Below are 20,889 nucleotides of genomic sequence, written 5' to 3'. Positions count from 1 at the left end.
AAATGCAAGAAAGGCTTCTGTATGATAGCACACATGGATGCAGAAGTAGTCCACTTCATTATGTCCTGAGGTTCAGTTCCGCATAGAAATGTGACAGACGCTATTCACATCCAAAACCAATGCCTTTACCACTCCTTCACTATGAAACACTATCCTTTTTGCTCGACTGTCATTGTAAATAAGAAAAGAGAATATGTATTACAACTGACACGCCGCACAAAAAGGCTGTAGAAATGTTGTTGTTTTTTTAAAACAGAGGCTCTCTCTCTGTCTGGGAATAAATGATAAGCTTGAACTGATTCTGCCCTGCCTACCTGGGCTGTGCATGGTGCAGGGTGGCAGATGGCTTTGGCCAGCTTTGATGGAAACACAGTAGAATGAGGGCAAATGTGCAGTGTGAATGGCCTCACTCCTGGCAAATGGGCTTGTTTCCTGTCTCCTGAAATGACCCAGGTATTGCCAGGGGGAGTGAAGGGGATGTGCACACAGTCATAATTAAGCTTAGTGCTACAATTAACTACACAAACAGCTTTTTTTTTTTCCTAAGTGGAAGAATTAAACACTGCAAAGCACAGATATCTCACCAGAAAGACGCAATATTTATTGCTGTAATGGTAATTACTAGGTAAAAAAATACCCAAAAGTTTCTGTTTGGGTTGATATGACTTGAGGCATTAACACGCTTTAGAAAAGCGAATGAAAATCCTTAAAAATTCTTATCTTGAATATACCTTGCAATATCGACTTATGCAAGAATGTATAATTTTACTGAGTTTGGATGTCTTTTGTGTTTCTGTCGGCTTCTTTCAATCCCTGATTTTCTAAGTTCCTTAGAAAGGAGGCAGTCTCTTACATTTTCCCAAAGTGAAGAATAAAGGAAGAAATGATGTCTGCTCTCTTTTCAAGTTCATTTAAGGACCCTTTCCCTGTGAAAAGAAACCCCTTACTGGAGGTCACGATGGAGATATTATCTCACAGAACAGGCGGACTTAACTTGGTCATTGAATGACACTCATCTCTAACACTTTGGGGTTGGAGTTCAGGCTAGTGGCCGTATGAGGTTGAAGCATGCCTGATTAGTGGTTGCCATTGGAAACTTCAAATCTAGAAATATGCTGTTTTGCCATTTTCAATTAGTTCTTACAATCCAGATCATGAATTCTGATCTGCATGTATTGTATATTTACTTTCAAATGGTGTGAAACGGGTGGCTGATTTCACTTATTTGCACTTAACTACATTTTTGTTGTTTGGAATCAGAGAATACAAGAACTTGTCAGGTTGGCCTCAAAGGACAAACGAGATGGATTCTTCATCATCATCCTCCCCTAACATTTGTGTCCACTTGTGTGACTGCAGAACAAAAGCCTCATCATCAACAATTCAGTGCACCGAGGACAAGTCATTGTCACGGTTGATCCTTAACTCCAAACGCCTGTGCAGACGCTCCTCTCTCAAAAAGTCCCGCAATCAAATCTGCCTCTTGATTAAGCTCTGTGTGTGTGTACGTGGCCTAAGGAAGTTACTGAATATGAATACAAGCTAGATGTTTTGCCTGGTGATTCGGATGGATGACTGTTCCCGTCTTCCCTGCTTCCTTATCTTTGCCATTATATTCAGATAATTAGGCTACCTTCTTCTCGCTGAACAAATTGATTGATATCATGGACAGCTTTGCACTAGGTGCTTTGATGGCAGGAGTCTGAAAATCTATGTTAATTTAGTTTAGCTCAATCTGTCTCTCACTCACTCACTAATGCTTAGTGAAAGTCAGCCAGTCAGACTAATGGCAGATTACTATCTATGCCGATGCCCATATTCTATTGACAATCCTGTGTACTATATGTCACAGTTATCAGAGGCAACTTTATCATTTCACTCACTCCGGTATTCAAAAAAGTCATTAGAGGGACAAGGCTTGATATACATAATCACTGGAGAGGGATAAAAGCTCTCAGTTTACGTCAAGAAACAAATTACCGCTGTCTGCCAGAGTGTAAGGGCAGGAATTAACTTTGTACAATCCATTTAAAATCCAAGATGATGCTCATTAACTTGAGTGTTGCTCAGCGGTGATGCCACAAGTCATGAAAATTGATATTATGAATTAGAGACATAAAATTTGTGTTTCAGACAGTCAGTGCTGTGTCAATGTAGAACTGTGGGGTTTGCACATAAACTGTGTTTAAGATGTGAAAGTAGGGAGGGGGCTCGAAAACAATGGATTTAAACAATATCCACAGCAAAATTTTGCCCAAGGTAGAAAGTCTAGCAAGTAATAGGATCATTTACTCAAAGACTTCTACACAGAAAACTTATTTTTGCAAGGACTAAACCATCACAACATATTTCATCAAAAGCTTGTTATCACGTCAGCTTAATAGAAGTTAGGTGCCCGACTTGACGTCATTTAAGTCATCAAATTGGGGGGGGGGGGGGTTACAGTATGTTCACGTTTTGCACATCAACTTTTTGCTCAAATATAACTTGTAACAGTGACATTCCACACATCTTTGTAGCGTCTACATTGTTTTTTGTTGTTGTTACAACATTACGACTTTCCACTATACTGAAAGCATGCATGTGAACACACTGATGTCGTAAGAACGAATTCCCAACTCGGAAAATGGGATCATCCGTCCCAGTTGTCAGTCGGCTGTCACTTTTTCCATTATAATGTGTGTTTTTCCACACTTGCTTGGAAGGCAGGTAATTCCCATACTAAAACGACCCATGCAAATTGCATGAACCTTCATAGATCCAGCAGAATGTGCCATCAACAACACTTGTGTCTGCCATCTTTTTTCCTGATCCTCCCTTAAATGCACATGGAATGAGAAGAGTAGTGCACTTCACTGATTGCATGCAAAATGATTTCAAGTGCTGTCATGAGGAGTAATCAGTAAGTCTTTAGGCACGAATGGATCTGGAATGAGTTGCATAAGTTAAGTCAATTAATTCAAGTAAATAACATTGAGCACCTTCACAACTGCTGATAATTTAAGAGCAGAATTACATATTTCAAAAGAAAGAAGGCCATTTGAAAGTGCTACAAGAGCTGTATTTTATTCCCTCACTGAGAAACCACTCAGGCATGTTGGGGTTTTTGACACAAATGCCTAAAGCTGCTTCTTTTTCAATATTTGTCCTTCTGGAGGGATTTATGGTTATGAAGAGTGAGATGCTGCAGCTCTACAATACTAATGTGTTTTGAAAAGAGGCAGGGAATTCAGTGTATTTTTGCCCCACAGTTTTTTTTTTCAGGCACTTGGTGTGATGTTGGACTCGAAGAACATTCTGTGGCAATGATAAGAATGTGTTGCCATCATTGGACGCAATGTTCCCAGACAACTGTAGCTGCTAGCTTAGTCTCAGTCATTTGGTCTTTTTTATGTCAGTCTATCTCTCTATCCACTCCCCCAACAGACAAGGAACAGTCAGACTTAGGCCGAGTGTGTCTGCTACACTCAGTCTATCTGTCGGTCTACTTAAAAAAGATGGGACATTGCTCCCTTGTGATCCCTTTGACTCTGTAGATTAGGACAGACATGATGTGCCAAAGTTGTATTCAGTACATCTCCCTTTCGATCTGCCAGAGAAGACTGTTTGCCTTATTTGGTTGAGTTAGAGAGAAGCTGATCCCCCCCTTTGGTTTCAAAGAGTAATCACGCCAACAGGGAACTAGGTTTGGAATTTATACAGTAAGAGCCTAGTCCTTATTGCTCACAATGAGGACAGTTGCATGTTTTTTATCATTCACACCAATCTACTTTAGCGTGTTGCGCTAAAGTACAAGGTAATCATGCACTGAAAATATTAGTTCAGTTAATAGTTTTTCAGGTATGAAGTTATTAACAAAATCTGTCAACAAAATATACTGTTAGATGCCTGAACCAAATGTCATGCTGATCAGTTGATGAGATGTTGAGATATTTCCCTAGACATTAAGCAGTAAACAACAGTGATTAAAAGTGAAGCCAATGAGCAAATTAAATAAACTGTAGGTCCTAAAGTCTACACTTGAGATTGGTTTAAAAAAGCCAATGAATCCCTGTTTAAATATTGTAAATATTAGAATTTATTTATTTAATAGGGACAATGCAATTTAACATAATTTCAATACAAAGCATGAAACTGATGTGCTGCATAAAGAGTATATAGCTATTGCTAATTTCCAACTCGTGTCCCCAGTTGGGCCTTTGTGTAAACAAACAGATTAAAATGTACGACATTCAGTTACATAAAACCCCATAACACTTTATGAGGATACATTAAAATACATGTGCAACAATACAAATGAAAGTTTAAAATAAAGTTTGAAAATACTAATTAAAAGTGGGTACAGCTCTGGCTTGCTTTGAGCCAGCATTTCACCTGTTTTGTAAAAGATTTTAAGTCTGAGATTAATTTTATTTCTGGTGGTTAAAATGCAGATGTTCACAGCAGAAATAAACATGTTATCAGCCAGGTAAACAGTCAGTTTTGTTGTCAATTGTTAATTTCTCTATTGGTAAAGAGTTTAAGGCGGGGTGAGTTTTTGTAACTCATTCGTTTTTAACAATATGTAACTCTGACACGTTGTGTAAAATTAATAATGTAGTCTAAATTCAAAACATTGGATAGGGCTGTCTCCCCCCGCCCCCTCCTCCCTAGAGTTGATGCGCAAGCAGGTTGCCATGCAGCAGATAGGGACGCTTGCTACCCGGCTGCACTGGCTACCTTAAAACCGCCTACGTTCTCTGGTCAAAACAAATAAAGACCATTCCAGACCAGAATCGAAACTTATGAGGAGGACATACTGACTGCTGCATTGTTGTCAGAAAAGCTAGCACTTAAACACATCATGTTTCATTAATGTCTGATGATATAGTGAGTGAATGATTTGACTTACAGGTGGGCATGTTGTAACTGTTTGTCAGGAAACTTTAAGGCCCGCCATAACTCTAGAGTCAGCATTTCTGATATTGCAATGGCAATCGTTCAGCATAAAGCACCTCTGGATGACATCACTGCGACTATGTCCATGATTTATGCAGTATATGCTGCACACGTCTCAAACTCTTACCTGCTGAGGGTTCAGGATAAGGCTCAAGTTTTCTTTTTATTCTCCAGGTACCATTGGCACATTTGCCAACATTGCCATGCCAGCCTAATGGCGTCCCAGAAATATATTAGTAATTGTCTTTTCATTGTAGAACATAGAAGACAAATCATGAAGATGTACCTGAAGAGTCTTAACCAGATCACCTGTCTTGTCCTTTCAGATAATGATAATTTAACTTACTCTTGTCTGAAATTCCACAAAAGCATTTCGACATGTATTGATTGCTGTTATTATCAGACCGCAACACTTGCCTTTCATTGTCATCACTCCATTCTTACCGGTTTCTTTCTTCATGCCTTTATCACTAATATCAATCACACACACACACTTCACCGTGTCTCTTGTTATCTAGATCCTTTGTAAGGTGTGAATAAGCCTCAAAGTCAGCAGATAGATGGTTACTCCATGAAAGGAATCGTTCAGTTACCTTGACCTGTGGCTGCTCATCTCAAATGCAACCATTCTGTATCCAATTGCGATACCTCAAATGTGTCTCCGGCTCTATTGCTCCTTTCGGCCCTATGTCTGTTTAAGTTGATAGTACAAGGATACATATCACAGAGTCTGGCTGAGGTAAAGGTTTATTTATTTGATTTCTGCTCTCAAAAAAAGAGTGGGGAAAATACACAAATTGTCACTCAAGCCTTTAGGGGGGGAAAGGGGTGAGGGGGGGCAAACCTAGTTTCTGATTTTAGTTACTTTACTTGTCTCCACAAATTGAACTTAATTTGTCAGCTGAAATTGCGTTATGATGATTGGCACAGGAGGGGATGAGAATTTTAACTGTTCTCTGCGGCACTAATTGGTTCCTCACCCAGCCCAATTTAGAAGGAGCAGCCCACACGTCACAACCCTAACAAGGAACACAAACATTTCACCCTGCCTGTGTATGGCATTTTGTTTATTTAAGGCGCACATGCATACACATAGAAGGCTGCAGACACATTCACACCAACAACTCTTTGAGAGTTGTTCAATTTAGAAGCCTCATAATTGAATGGTTTTAAAACTTGGCTCAGTTTTGTTTACTGTCGTGGGGAATGTAATTTATTCTCAGGCCTGTGTTGTTTGTTTGCGAGATAAGAGATAAATGTTTAAATTTATCATAGAGTTCAACATTAAGGAGAACTTCTAATTAGTGAAGTTAACTCCAGCTGAACTACAAGATGCACCAAGGAGGTGGTGGAAGACATTGAATTGGGCTCTTTGCATCGGGGGAAGTGGCTGCACTGAAATGCAGTCTGGTGGCTTTGCAGGCACCATCTCAAAAAGTCAATGGCAGGCACCAGCAGAAAATGAACCTGTTACATGCAGACCTTTCTGGATCATCTTACGATGTGTATTCATGAAACTGGAGCCTCAGAGTGGCTTTTTTGGACATCTATGATATTTAGTGCTTTCATTCTTCCCCCAATGCCCGTTTTTTCTTTTTGTGCATCCATGCCTTCGTATGTGGATGCCTGAATCTATTCCTGTCCAGCCTTTGTCTCTCTTTTTGTCTCTGCCTCTGTTTTTTGGCAAGCTCCCTCCCAGATGTTATTTAAACCTGCGCTACATGCTGTGTCCACCCTCACAGCGGTGTCACTGTCTTGGAAGTCCTTGATAGAGAGCCAATAACATGGAGGTGTAATCGTAAACACATCAGGATCCCAGCAGAGTGGCGAAGTGGTAGTAACACACGCTCACATACACAGAGCTTTACACATTTTGGTCCTCGCAAGGTTTTTCAAAGTCGTTCCATAGTCCACAGAAGGTGATAAAAACAAGCGTACAGACACACACACACACACACACACACACACACACAGCATTTACACCCTGTAAGGACATTGTATACAGAAGCAGCAAATACAGTTATGATATAAATTGACCTAAGAGATGTGAAAATATTAAATGCTGTACTTACTGTAGAGGACACATCCATAAAATAGCTAGCTGACTCTATTCAAAGGCAATATTCATTCAGTCATTTATTGATTAAGTAATCCACCCGTCCTTTCAGGACAATTGTGTAAATACATTTCAGCTATCAAAGTCCATTTTGATAGTTCATTTGGTATTCTCACACTTGATTTCCCTTTCTCCTCAAATCACTCTACAAGGATGACATTTAGAATTTCAGTGAAATTGTACGTGAACATTTGAATAGATTGCCTAATCATTGACTACAAATATTATTTCCCCCCTCATGATTAATTGCAATAAACATTGATCTCTAAACATTGCTTGTGGCACCATCAGCCATTTGAAGATATATATTTATCTAATTGATTTTGGTTTGTGACTTATTATTTAAAAAAAGTAAATCTCAACTGTATTTGTATTAAAAGCTATTTGATACTAAAACTGATGTTGCTGAAGCATGCATTCTGCAGTGTAGTTAGTATATTTCTATCAAAAGCGTCACATCTAAGATTTTGTAGATTTGGGTTTGCAGATCTCATAGTGTTTGCAGAGTCTCAATGTGAGCTAATGAGACATGATGAACTCTTAGCAGAGCTTGTGTCCCAGTCCATTATCACTGCATGATACAGGTTTATCCTGGCAGCCTGGCTGGGATGGCTCTGATTAGTCCTGCATGAGGAGTTAATATGAGTGTAACAACCCAAACCAGATGTGGACTTTTTTAGAAGGCTGGGGAGTATGAGGATATTTATCAGCACTTAACCTGAAGTGCAAAAAACACAAACGGCGTCAATCTGGGTGCTTAAAGGTTAACTTACAGACAGACCTGTGCTGCATGTGTAGGAGGCAGCACACCCTCTCTCGTTAGTCCATTGAATCCCTTGTTTATCCTGTTTATTTCTCGGATCCCTTAGATCTCTTTGTGATTTTTAACATCTGGACATCAGGATGTGCAGTTCAGGATACGAATACAAGCCAAAAATCTGTAAGGGAGACAAAAAGGATGAGCCCCTTCATTCTGGGCTTTGAGGTTCGGCTTTTACCCTGTACATATATGGGTTGAAAACTCTGTTATTATCCATCCTTCGACTTCTTGTTATTCTATCACTTGTTTTCTCACCCTGACACTCTCATTCCTTATCACAGGCACACACACATGCCCCATGAGTTCAGGCGTTTTAAACTGTACCCAGTAAATCCCCCATTTGGTGCCTTTCTTTTTATGAATATTGGGAGATCAGCGTTGAACTGCACAGGTGCACGGTTGGTGCATCATTAGTAAAGGATTGGAGCTGGCACCCAGGGAGGAGAGACAAAGCAGCATATGGTAAGAAACTGGTTGGTCCATGGCATACTGAAACAAAAAAAAAGGCGGTTTATGCCCTTTGGCGTTGTGTTGTTGGATGTGAGGAAAGCCCTGTGTTTGTGACTAGAGGAGGAATTAGACAAACTGGGTCTGTCGAAGCTCTGAGCCATGCTGGTAAGTTATTTCAAGCATGGGAAAATGTTAAGTCTGTCCCTTGTGTGTTCGCGAGACAATGAGTGCCAGCAACCACTATTTGTTGTCGAATTCTGCAGTGAAATTTTGCAGAATATTAATGTTTGACTTTGTGTGTTAATTGTGTACATGCTGAGGAGCTTACTGAGGAGAGAGGTCAAACGATAATTAGATGTGGTTGCTTTATCTAAAGGGATGTTCCATACCACTGATAGTGATAATTAATTCGCTTTATGCCTTCAGCGTAATTAAAACCTCGATAATCTGACTTTTGTTCTGACTGAATGGCTCCTGACTAGTGACAGATGGGACATGGAGGAACAGGGCGAAACAAGAATATCGGGGGTGACTGTGTTTGTCAACATACAGAGTTTTTTTATTTTTTATTATCCATCCTATCGATGTTTTAGGTAGCAGAAATTGCAACACAGTTTTCCATGGCATTCATTCATATTTCATCTGATTGCATTGAGCAGAAAATGTATGATTAAATGAAGGAAATAGTGTATCGTGCGTCACAATGAACTGGTGGTGACAGATACTTCACCTTGAAGACTTCAAATTATCTCATGGCTGTGAAACGGGATGTTAATATGTTAGGGTATGAGCTGCACTCAAGGAACTCAGAGGTGGTTTGCTTTTTTAAGGGGCACTCCAACAATTTAATGATGATAGTTTGACTTGTCCCAGCTTGTAAAAACAGGTCTTCTGTGGTTGTTGGTGAGCTATCTTAAATGTGATGTTAAAGGGTTAAATGTTTTTTGTGATTTTGCCCGAGACTCTAGGCATGTGTTACAAAATAAATGTGTGGAGATGTGTTTTTTTTTTCATGTAGGAAATTCAAGATTTCTTGGGACTTAGTCTTGCTGTCTCTGAAGATTTTGACTTCATTTATATGAATCATATTTAAAATGTTTGTGAGAGTGTGTAAGGTAGAGTGTAGCAAAATTAACAAAGAAATCAAAAACTAGACACACACATTTTCTTTTAGAAAAATGTATGAAAGAGTAACAAAGCTTAACCTTCTAGGGTTATGTTGGAGTGGAAGTCTGATCTTAACCCTTTTTAATCATGTTTTTCATATAATACAGTTCTATTTTAAAACATTATTGTTTTTGTATTATATCTAGCTCTACACAGCTATACAGAAGCTATGCTGTTTTCATATATTATTGTCTCCTACACAGGTTATGTATTCTGTGAGGAGTTTCTTAGCTGGTGATGAAACAGACTGAAATGAATACAAATGCCTCTACACCTGCACCTACAAATCATGACGTTATATTATCAATGTCCTTTTGTCAAGTTGTTGTTAGTTCTCCCATATTTCTAATAACAATAGTTTTTTTTTCCATTAACCACAAATGTTCCTAATCCAAAAGAAGCTCAGTCTATTTGCTGGCTTTCATTTATAACCCAAACTAATCCACTACTTCTGAATCAGAGCTGAGTGGAAAGTTGATTGACCACAGCCATTAGTCAGCATGTGTCATCTCTTCAGGCTGAAAGACACATTTCCTCCAGGCCTTCTTAACTCAGTTTGATTGTGATTACTCTTTGTCGTAATGTGTCACCAGCTCTAACCACAGGCTGTTGACCATCTAGCCATTACTGACCGATTGGGCACCCCATGGTTTCCAAATAAATGAAACATGGAGACCCAAACTCAAGCCAGACCTGGCTTATATTCCTGCACTGAAATCCCTATAGTGGTGCTCCCAGTGATTTCTGCTTGTCTGAGTTTGAATAAAGATTTTCAAAGCATTCATAGTGTAGTAATGAGAAATATGCAGCCAGACGTTTTGTGCAGCGATCTTGGCTTTGACGAGCTTTCATGGTGAAGGGCTGAGGATCTTGTTGACAGGCCAGTATGGCAAATGAGATCTGCAGGGAGACAGAAAAAGAGCCCAGGCCCGCTTGTATTTTCAACGAACAACTTGCTAAAGGACAGGGATGGTGGTGGAGATGACAAGCCAGGCTGTGATCAAGGTCAGAGCTAAAATGTCTGTGAAAATGCAGAATTATTTAGACATGACTTGAGAATTTAGGTTTTTATTCATGTGAAAAAAGGGGTAAAGCTTTAGAAAATGAGAGATTCTGGAGTGGGTGCCTATGCTTCAGGTTAGAAAAACTGAATGAAAGTAGATGTTGGGGGAAAAAAAGGGATGATGCTCAACACTTCATTGGTATTCTGACGCTAAAATTTAATTGCACATGTCAAGAGAGGACACGGACACAGTCACATAAACACAGAAACCACACACCCACATTGAGTAATCACCCCAAGGGTGTTAGCATCTAATTATTTTTCAGGAAAAAGCATTCTTAATTGAATAGGCCTGCAGACACTCAACATGACATCAGCACCAGCCCCAAACTACACTTAAGGATGAATACTGTGTAAATTGTACTTTCTCTATACAGCTCATATGCATATTCAATGGAAGGATACATGAACAAATGTTGCACCTATTTGTTTGTTGAAGTCACTAATTACAGATGTGTTCTTCCAGGAGTAGTTTTAAGTTGTTTACAGCTTTATTACAGTTATTCTTGTTATTGTTGTAAGTTTATACTAGTGCTCGACTGACGTGGGATCTTTTTAGGCCGATACCAATATCAATATTGGGGAGAAAAAATCAGATACCGATATATCGGGCGATATCTTTCTTAAACCTATTAAATCTGTAGAGATAGATAAAAATGTACACATTTATTGCGCTGATCCCTCAAATAAAGTTATGAAACGCTATATAAGGAAGACAAGCAGGTCACTCAACTGGAAAGTAACTGAGCACCTACTGACACTCTGGAGGGTGATAATGTTTGTTGTAATCTATATAGTAAAGTTTATATAGCACATTATTTGCTATTTGACTGGTGAATAAGATAAAAAAATATCGGCACATTTATTTGCGCTAAAATAGCCGACATATCGGCCAATATTATCGGCTTGCGGATTAATCAGAATCGAAATATAGCCTATTTCTGCAGTACAGATTGTGGTAGATTTGTTTTACGGAAAGCTGAGTGGTGATTTCAGTTTTTTCATTAATCTGAATACTATCACACTTCAGATTTCAGGCGGTCAGTTGAGGACTTATTACTTCTGGAAATAGTTTAAAATGCACTTACCAACAGCCCAAGGCTGTTGGTAAGTGCCACTCTTTCTACCACAGGTGACATCACTCACATTTGAGATGCTGGAACATGCAATTGCTTGACATAAATAAAACTAGTCATAAAGGACTTGAGCAATTATTCAAATATCCTTATAGTTGATTGTTTTTGTCAACTTGCTAATTAATTCAGACTTATTGTTGTAGCTCTACCGGTGTGAATTCTCTTTCAGAAAATAAATAACCACAAGCCTCTGTGGCACCCTTTAAAAACATCGATCTCTCTCAATTTCCAGCACTTCTCGCCCTGCGGTGCGTCCTGTGGCTGAAGCTTTTTTCTCACTGTTTCACTGAATTTGATTTTCTGTAGATGAAATCAGAAAAAAACAGGGAAAAGCACAAACTCTCTGTGTCCTTATCAAACTCAAGCTTAGCTTGTTTATAGAGGCTTTAATTTTTCAGCCCAAAGCACATATATGATCAGGTTTAAGTGGGTAAAAAGTTATAGCAATGTCTCCACATTATGATGTATTATTTTTTCTTTGTAATTGGGTGTTTGTTGACACTCTTGGGAGATAGAGGCGGATAGGAGACATCATTATGAAGTAAATCTGTCTCTGTAGACCAGCTGGCTACAGTGACTTGCTTATCAGTGTGTTCATGCAGTTCTCGAGAAATCAGACAGTGTGAAATTGCAGGAGGGTGAATGTTGTGGCTCAGCTTAGAGTGTGTGTTTATCCAGGCCACCATAGCAGGTGTGCTGGACTAGAACCACTGACTGAGTTTTCTTTGCCATTTGATTAAATATGATTTAAAAAATAAACCCCTGACACTGGACTTAAGCTATATCTTGCTCCAAGATGCCTGACCCTTCATTTAATCACATGTTTTTCTATTAGCAAGCTGCTTACACTTTAGGAATGGTGTATATGCAGTTAACACTACATTAGATTACTCCTGTGTCCCAGATGTCATTTACAGCCTTCATCTGTTGTGTTTTTTCTCTCTGATTGGGAAATCTACGTTGAAATCAAATAAATATTAGCTCTCATCTGGCCTCGATTTATTTGTCCCCCTCATGCTCTTCTTATTTTCATCTTTGCAAAGATTTTCACTAGATTAGCAAATATCAATGAGTCTAAAAGAGAGTACAGCACACCCAACATGGACTACTTGACATTAACTAAACAGATCAGCAAGTGTCTTTGCCATCTGTTCCTTCAGTATTATGTAATCCTACACACACATGTATGCACCAGCATCCACAGAGCTGCTTCCATACGCACAGGATGCAAATGAGTCGCTGATGGGAAAGCCTACACTGACACAGCGTCATATAGCCTACTGTAAATGTTGGAGGAAGTCAGAACAATGTCCTGTAGTTATGTCTCTAATCGCTCTGTAGTTTCATCGACATATAGAGACCTTAGGCTGGGAACAGGAAATATGGTCCGAGGGTCTGCAGAGAGTCTGATCAGGAAGCTCCAAGGCTCCATACCATGAGTCCCGGCAGCCAGTCCTAATTGGTTTACACATTCCTCCAAGGATTACCACTCACTTTGTATTTGTGTTTCAAAAGAATTATTTCAACATTTGCTTTGGCTCCCTGAATTACACCCAGACAAGTGCCAAAACACACACAGTTTCTTGCCTTGTGTGTGTTTTCCCCCTACATTGGGTGACATAAACAAGTGAAATTAAAGTCTCTATATTATTGATGTAGCGCCCAGTCTCAGGCAGCCTCTGCTTGCATGCTGCTGCTTCTCTTTTTCTTGCACTTATTTTTGCTCTCTTTCTCCTCTTTTTGAAAAAATGTGAATATTTCATGACCTCTTTGGCCCCATCAGCAGCTTAAGAAAGTCGTTTTTTTTAAAAAAAACCCCATAATTTAGAAATAATTTACCTGCTTATTTTGTATTTTCTAAATAAATGATTTGCCTGCAGAAAAAAAAACCTGCTCCTTTGTGTTTTCAAAATGCAGGAGAGTCATTTTAAGAAACAGGCTGCAATTAGAAAAGAGGACATTGCTTTGTGCCAAATGAAAACGCTTTTCATTATGAGCCAAATGAAACAGCTTGAAGCTTTTGTTGGTGACACTCTCCCATTATTAAAACTAAAAAAAGCACATCGCGTGTAGAGGGACAGAAATTATATGAAGGGGATCCTGACTTTTTTTTTTTGTTAATCTTCAATTACTCTTGTAGAGCCCCTTAATCGGTTTTCCTCGCGAGTGTGCGTGATGAGCTTCAAGACTCACCCAGATATATGGTCAATGAATGAGTCTGGGCTTCTTTTTTTTTTTTATTCGCCGGGTGTGCCACCTGCTGGTGCGTCACGGTTGCTCTGTCCAATCCTGACGCAGTGATTTTTCGTGCGCCCTTGGAGATCCCGCGGTGCTATCCTCACATCGCTTCCCAACCTACGGCTCCGAGACAGGAGAAGGTGGCGATCCTCGTTAGCTGAGTACAGTTTAAGCGCTTCAGATGAGACTGGATTGAAACTGCTGCTGTGCCAAAATTGACCGGTGACAAGTTTGACTGGATTGCCGTTTTCCCATCTACTTGTAGTGCTCTGGACTCACGCACTAATGAATGTTATGAGGTAGGTGGAAATTACTCCAAAAAAAATGGAAGTTGTGGAAATATTCAGTCGCAGCAAAGTGTTTTGCATGCTTCTCAGCTGCTTTTTTTTGTTGGAGGATGTTTCCCTCCCCGCAACGCTGCACTTTAAAGTTGCGCACGCGAGAGATTATTATTGATCGCACGTGCTGGTTTTTCAAAGCAGACATATATATATATATATGTGGGGTTTTTATTCCGTGCTTGCATGCCTTTTTTTTTTTTTTTTTTTGGTTTAATTTGAAGTTAAACGAGTGCTGCTCCCTGGTCCGGCTCAGCATCCCTGCTGCCCAGCCCTCTGCGCTCTGATGCCTCTCATCCGAGAAGGCGTACGTGGCTTCACAAACAAATCTGCTTCTGTAAAGTTCGTTTATGAAACTGCAAGATATTAGTTTTGCATGTCTTGATTCCCCCATAATGAAATTTGTTTAAAACGAAAAAAGCATTACCACAAAAAAAAAGTACTTGATGCGTTTTCTTCCTCTTGTGCTATGTCCATTATTATTTTTGCGATCAGATATTTGTTTGACACAAGAGGAAATTAATCGTGTCCTTACATGGCGAGTGGAAGGCTTTCATGAATTGGGCTGTTTATTTATGGAGCCCATAGATGGCAAAGTGAAGGAATGTTCCCTCTCAGTGACCTGGGGGTACTTTGACATTGTGCTGGATAATGAGTAAGAGCAGAGGGAATGGCATCTGTGCCATGGTGCAAATATTTTCCTTTAAGTCCACGGCTGCAGTTATTCATCCCAGAAGCCAGAGTGTGAGTTTGACAATACAGCAGCTGCATATGAATCACAAATTATTCCACCATGCAGGACCCGCAAAGCTCTAAAGTTTAACATATTAATATGTTGCGTATGTAAACAGGACCAGCATGTTTTTTATATCAATACATCAACACAGCCATTGTTAGGGAACAGTGTAGACCAGACGTGTGTCGTTGTGAATGCACAGTCTGTTACGAGACTGTTGAAGGAATGTGTTTAGATGGTTGTTACTTTCCATTGCCTGCTACGGGGAGAGACGCGGTGGAGGACATTCAGAAAAAGACACACATGAAGGGGAGGATGAGATTGAAAGGTGAACCAGAGCTTTCATGGCTTGATGTATTGTTTGAACTCGGGTCAATATCTCTTGGCTAATATTTATTTATGTCTTTCTTCTCTTGATTAATGGTTTTGTTGTGCACATTGCTACTGCCGTATTGATCACCATTATGACTTTCCCAAATGGACCGTGGGTGGAGGGTAGTGCATTGATATTGCTGGCTCAGGTGACAGAGGTGTAGATGGCGCCAAGTAGGATGAAAATGTCTTTGCTCTTACCCTCTGCTGTATACCTGAGGTTGTGCGTGGGTGCTGGCATGTGTACTGAGGCTTCTGATACAGAGGCTTCTGCTTCATTAGTCCCAGGCTCGTGACTATCTACAAATGCTTCTGAAAAAACAAGAGTGCACGACATCATATTAGGGGTCTTTGTCTGCTTATTTTTTACTGCAATATGAAGTCAGCCTGTTTCTTTAGAATGAATTCCTAATTCTTTCAGGAATACTGGGACATTTTCAGGAAACAAGCTCATTACTTTTTGCTGAGTGTTAGATGGCAGGATCAATAATGCTGTCATGTCTGTGTGGTAAATACAAAGCTACAGACAGCAGCTGATGGGAAAAGCTTTAAATAAAGACTGCAACCTGTTCCAACAGCTGAAACTCTTTATTTCAATTCATCATTCATGTTTTTTTCTCCAAACTGGTGTTAATTTTGTTGCATTTTTATCCAAAGCCTTCCTTTTTGAAACATTATCCTATTGTCAGAATTTGCCTGAAACATCTATCACACTATCTTTATTTGTTATTATAAAATGTGTTCCCCCCCCCCCCCCCCCTTTCTTGCTAAGAATAAGATGAGAGCACGTGATGTCTGCGTGGGTTAATATGGAGAAAAAGCTGCAGTCAATTAGCTTAGCTTAGCATCAAGCGTTGAAACAGATACTCTGCTCTTGTCTGAAGGTTAAAAATAAACCGGACCAGCTACACCTCTAAATGTAGTGACGTTTGTTGAATCCATGCAAAAACAAAAAAAAAAAAACCTAGTGTAGGTTCTGCAATGTAAACCTCACAGTGTTGACATGACTCCAGGAAGTCACTGCTTCCAGCCAAGAGTCCCTGTAAAAAACCTGTATAAATCCAAAACTTAGGTTTTATAGAAATAAACAAAGATAAAGAAAAAGAACCGATGTCCGGAACACTTACACTGTAATATGTTTTTACCATCACAAAAAAATAAACCTGTCATCGCAAAGTTGCTGCATCCCGCCAAGTATCTCTGTTAAACCGAACAGAAACCTGCAACTTTAGGTTTATTTTAGAAAAAATATGGCTATAAAGCAAAAAGTGATCTTTGAACTGGTTCTCAAACATTTTTTTTTTTTTTTTTTTTTTTTACTTTTTGGGCAGAACCAGGCTAGCTTCTAAGTTTTTCCCCATCTGGATGCTAAGCTAAGCTAATTAGCAGTGGCTGTGGATTCACTTTGCAAACATGTCATGCATCTTGATAACAAAAATTGAATAGTAATCATATCAGCATCAAACATTCTTCATTTTCAGAGTGTGACAGATGTCTGCGTCACAGGCTGACACAAACACTGCTGCGTGTGGGATTGGTTTATAAAAGCAGAAGTCGATAAAACTGCCACTAAAGCACACGCTGTCACTGAATTAACATGTATGTGTGATGGAGTAGACGAGAGGGTTTCAGCTGTTGTATGATTCAGGCAAAAGCATCAAACAGTATAAGCCCCTACACTGACTGGCACCACCAGGCTACTTTTAGAGCCGGCAGCAGGAGACAGTGATAGCTTCTTTTTTTTTACGGGAGTCAGCTGGCCAAACAGACAGGCTAACTCCCCCACTGGGTTTCATTAGAGCTCGTCTTGATGTTAAGGCCGGTTTAATCCACTTTCACAACCACGCAGACCACAACAGAGGGAATCACAGCATCTATCTTTAGGGAACGCGTCGGGCAGAAAGTTTTCCATCCCTGTTTAATTAAGAAAACAATAACACAAAACCTCTGTAGTTATCCCTTTAAAAGTCACAGTTGAAAGTTTCGCTGTGAAAACTTTGTGTGTGTACTGATGGGAAAAAGTTCTTTCAGCATCAGATTAAAAGCAGTCAATGAGTGTCTTCTCAATTAGCTGGTCCATAAAATGTTGTGTTTTTTTTTCCCGGACTGCGCTCCTTCTCCTCTCTTCTGTTGTCTCTCCGGTAAGTGTACTGTTGTTGTGCATATTTCATAGCACCTGCTTAGCTTCACAGTGACAGTGCTGGGAAGACACTGTTGCACTTCATTAGCATTAGCAGCGAAGGACATTTGAAGTAGGAATATATCATATGTGACCATTTGTTAAAGCACAAGAAGAGCTCTCGTTATAATAAGGGCTGCTCAAAAGATTGTTTTTCCATCAACATCACAGTATAAGCATTCGCTATACACACACACAGCACAAGTCTGAATTCATCACAGTTATCAGAAAAAAAAAAAAAAAGTTTTATGTAAACAAGCAATGCTTTCTCCCCAAGCGTGCAGACATTTTAAAATATTGGATGGAGATCTGGGTATAATGGCCTTTCTTTCACGCCATTTTGATGCAGTCAGATGAAGCTCAAGCTAGACTCGGCTACATCAGCTACACTCAGATTAATCTGTGCCGATGTAGTGGTGAATTTATTTCTGACTCATTCACGAGGCACATGTTGAAAACATAGGTGATGTGTCGCACATGAATAACATCAGATAGACCTAGAAACTGAGTTAGCTTATATGTACTCTTTTGTGTTTGTGTATTTATTGCGCTTCACATCTTATGGCAGTATTGGTCATTTTAATTGGAAACTCGTAATTCTCTCAGGCAGGGCTATTTATAATTAGTTTTTTTGCCTAATGCAAATAAGCATGTTATTGACTTTTGATTTCCTTTTTGTATTCACAGAGTTTTATTACTTGCAATGAAAACGCCCTGCGGATGCAATCCAACTGTTTATGGCTAAGATAACGCGTGCTAAACCGACACTAGCTGACCTTTACTAGTGGTCATAGGCTGAGCTAACGCTGCCACTTATTGGAAGCAATAAGGCGCTCACCTCAGGGCTGTTAAATCACACTGCTCCCTGTTTACCTTAGGATATTGCGTATGTGCAGCACACACTCAAATCAAGATAATGGGAGTGAGTAAAAGTTAAAAGGTCAGACATTGGGCGGGCGGATTTATGGAGGCGGGGCTAAGGTCAGCGATGTTATAGACATAGGTTCATGCAGGTCTTTAATGTATATTAACTCTGTCGTGGGTGTGTCAGCTGTAAGTGTTGCAGTAAAATCAGGCAGCCATTACACTATTTCCAAACAGTTTGCAAATGTCTAGCACACCCCGCTACACTCCACTGCTTTAGTGATCTTTATTCTGAGTTATTTTCTCTTTTTGCCTATTGTCACATTTGCTGACATACTTTCTCATTGACTCACTGCCTTTGTCTCTTTGTCAAACTCTTTTTACAAACTAAAACCTCACTATGGAGAATTCAGGTCCATGTCTAGTACATGGCTGCTCTCTCGTGTCAGTTCAAAGCGAATTAATCGATAACAACATGCTCTCCACCAATTTCACCGTAAATCCAGAGGGATGGATTCAAGATAAAAAAGAGAGCTGTTCAGTACACATAGCAAAAGAGTGGAAAAAAGAGAGAGAGGGCACATGACGACAGCGAAACATACAGAGCTGGGGAAATGTGTAAAGATTAAGTCGGACAAACCGAAGCAGGTGTTTGCGAGTGTTAACTGGTGTAATAAGTGCGGAACAGGGAGAAATTCTGATGATGATGGATGTTTGACGTGGCTTGGACCAGCTTCAGACCCTCAGTCTGCAGCCGTATATTTCCTTGTTGTGATGAATGTTTCCGTCATATGGCTTGTTTATTATTCTGGTTTAATATGCTTTCACACTGCATTGATTTCATTAAAGATCCAAGTGTGACTTCAACTCGTAACATGCAGTATTTTCTGCTTTCTCTGTAGCACTCTGATCTAAACATTATGAAGGAAATGTGAGCTGAATGTTTAGTCCTCTGATTAAACTCAGGGTTTGGCCCTTCGATTTTTTTGTTGTTGTAAAAGTTAATAAGATAGCAATTAACCTTTACTGACACTTTTGTATTGGCTTCAGTTTCATAACAGCCTGCAGCTAATAGTCCTGAAAATATCAAGTACAAGATGGTGTTTAGAGGACAGTGTCTGGACGCCTGTAAATATGGGTGAGCTTCTGATATGGATGAGTGAAAACTGAAAGGAGAAACTGACAAGAAGGATCTCTGGTAAAATGCTTCCCCAGAGATGAACAACAAAAATATATTTAAAGACAAATCTATGCTAAAAAAAAATGATGAGGGTTGAAAACACAGTGGTGTCTTTCTACAATCAAGTTTTTTCATTCAAAATGAACATTGTCCCGGCATTTTAAGAAAAATGTTTTGTTTAAATGTTATTGATTCTTTTTTCCACTTGAATTCTCCACATGTCCTTTCTTTTACTTCAGCTTAAACATCAACAGCTTCTCTTGAATAAGGGCCATGTCTTAACATACGATAAATGCTCACAATACATTGAAATCTTTCCACTTGTCACACTTGTTGTTCGACAATGACAAGGACACAATTCATCAACATCGAGGCAAGTCTTTAGGCTGTGCAATTTATAGTGATGGGTTAAAATTGCAAATTGAATATTGTCTCTCAGCGGGATATCTGATTGAATTTCTCAAACTACGGGAACCCAGAGAACACCACATACTGGGACATGATGCATACACAGAATGGCAAACGAATACTATCATTTATAGTTCATGCTTTCTTTTGTCAGATGCTGGCATGTAGACAAACGTCGGTTGCAAGCTCAATAAAAACTCTTACATGCTACTTCTAATGAGCATACACCCTGATGTTATACATTTAAATGCATCAGGCACACATATGACTGGGATTATTGAGGATACTTCTCCCGTTATTAGTACCAGATGATGGGGGATTTATCACAAATTACTTTTATGTCACGACAACAACCTCCTAATTTCAAACTAAATTGAAGACGTTAGAATTCTAATCATTCTAACGTTAGGTTATTAGATGTTGCTGTGTGATTAGGTTCCTGTCAGGACTGATTAGTCACAATGAATTAAGGATTTCTGTTTCGGATTCTGCTCTTATCGGCTTTGTGTGCTTAACAAATGTAGAAAAGTCCATTTGTAGGTTTTTCTTTGTTCGTTTCCAATTGTTTGGTTCTGCCCGTCTCCCTCTTTTTTTATTGTATTGCAGCTCATCAAACCCATATCCTGCGAGTCAAATTGTGTTTCGAGAACTCGGCTCTGACACACATTATGGCTAAATCACTTTTTTCAGCTTTGTAATGTTTTCATCTTCAAATCCTTTCAGAGGTTAGAATGAGGTGAAGAACTGCCAACCAAATGATTTATCTTCGCTCCTCTGTGCACTTTGCATTTCATACATTTTCTGTTTGTTTGTTTTTTTTCCACCGGAAGGAAACAGGAGACCACATCATGAGGGCTCGATGAACCGCAGGAGAAAGGCCAAAG

General features: G+C 39.5%; 1 protein-coding gene across 2 annotated transcripts in view; it reads left to right on the top strand.

Annotated features, from left to right (window-relative positions):
- Positions 1 to 13,958: 13,958 nt before the first annotated feature.
- Positions 13,959 to 20,889, top strand: part of chrm3a (cholinergic receptor, muscarinic 3a) — an 85,612-nt gene continuing 78,681 nt past the window's right edge. The window contains exon 1 of one of the 2 annotated variants that reach the window (XM_061040015.1): positions 13,959 to 14,227. The gene's annotated coding sequence lies outside the window, so the exon portion shown is untranslated. Of the gene's footprint in view, positions 14,228 to 15,208; positions 15,331 to 20,889 lie in introns of those variants that run through there. The other variant, XM_061040016.1, reaches the window with a different exon arrangement.

The sequence above is a fragment of the Labrus mixtus genome, chromosome 6 (assembly GCF_963584025.1).
Source record: "Labrus mixtus chromosome 6, fLabMix1.1, whole genome shotgun sequence".
In the NCBI taxonomy this organism is placed as follows: Eukaryota; Metazoa; Chordata; class Actinopteri; order Labriformes; family Labridae; genus Labrus; species Labrus mixtus.
This window is presented reverse-complemented; position numbering and strand designations above follow the sequence as displayed.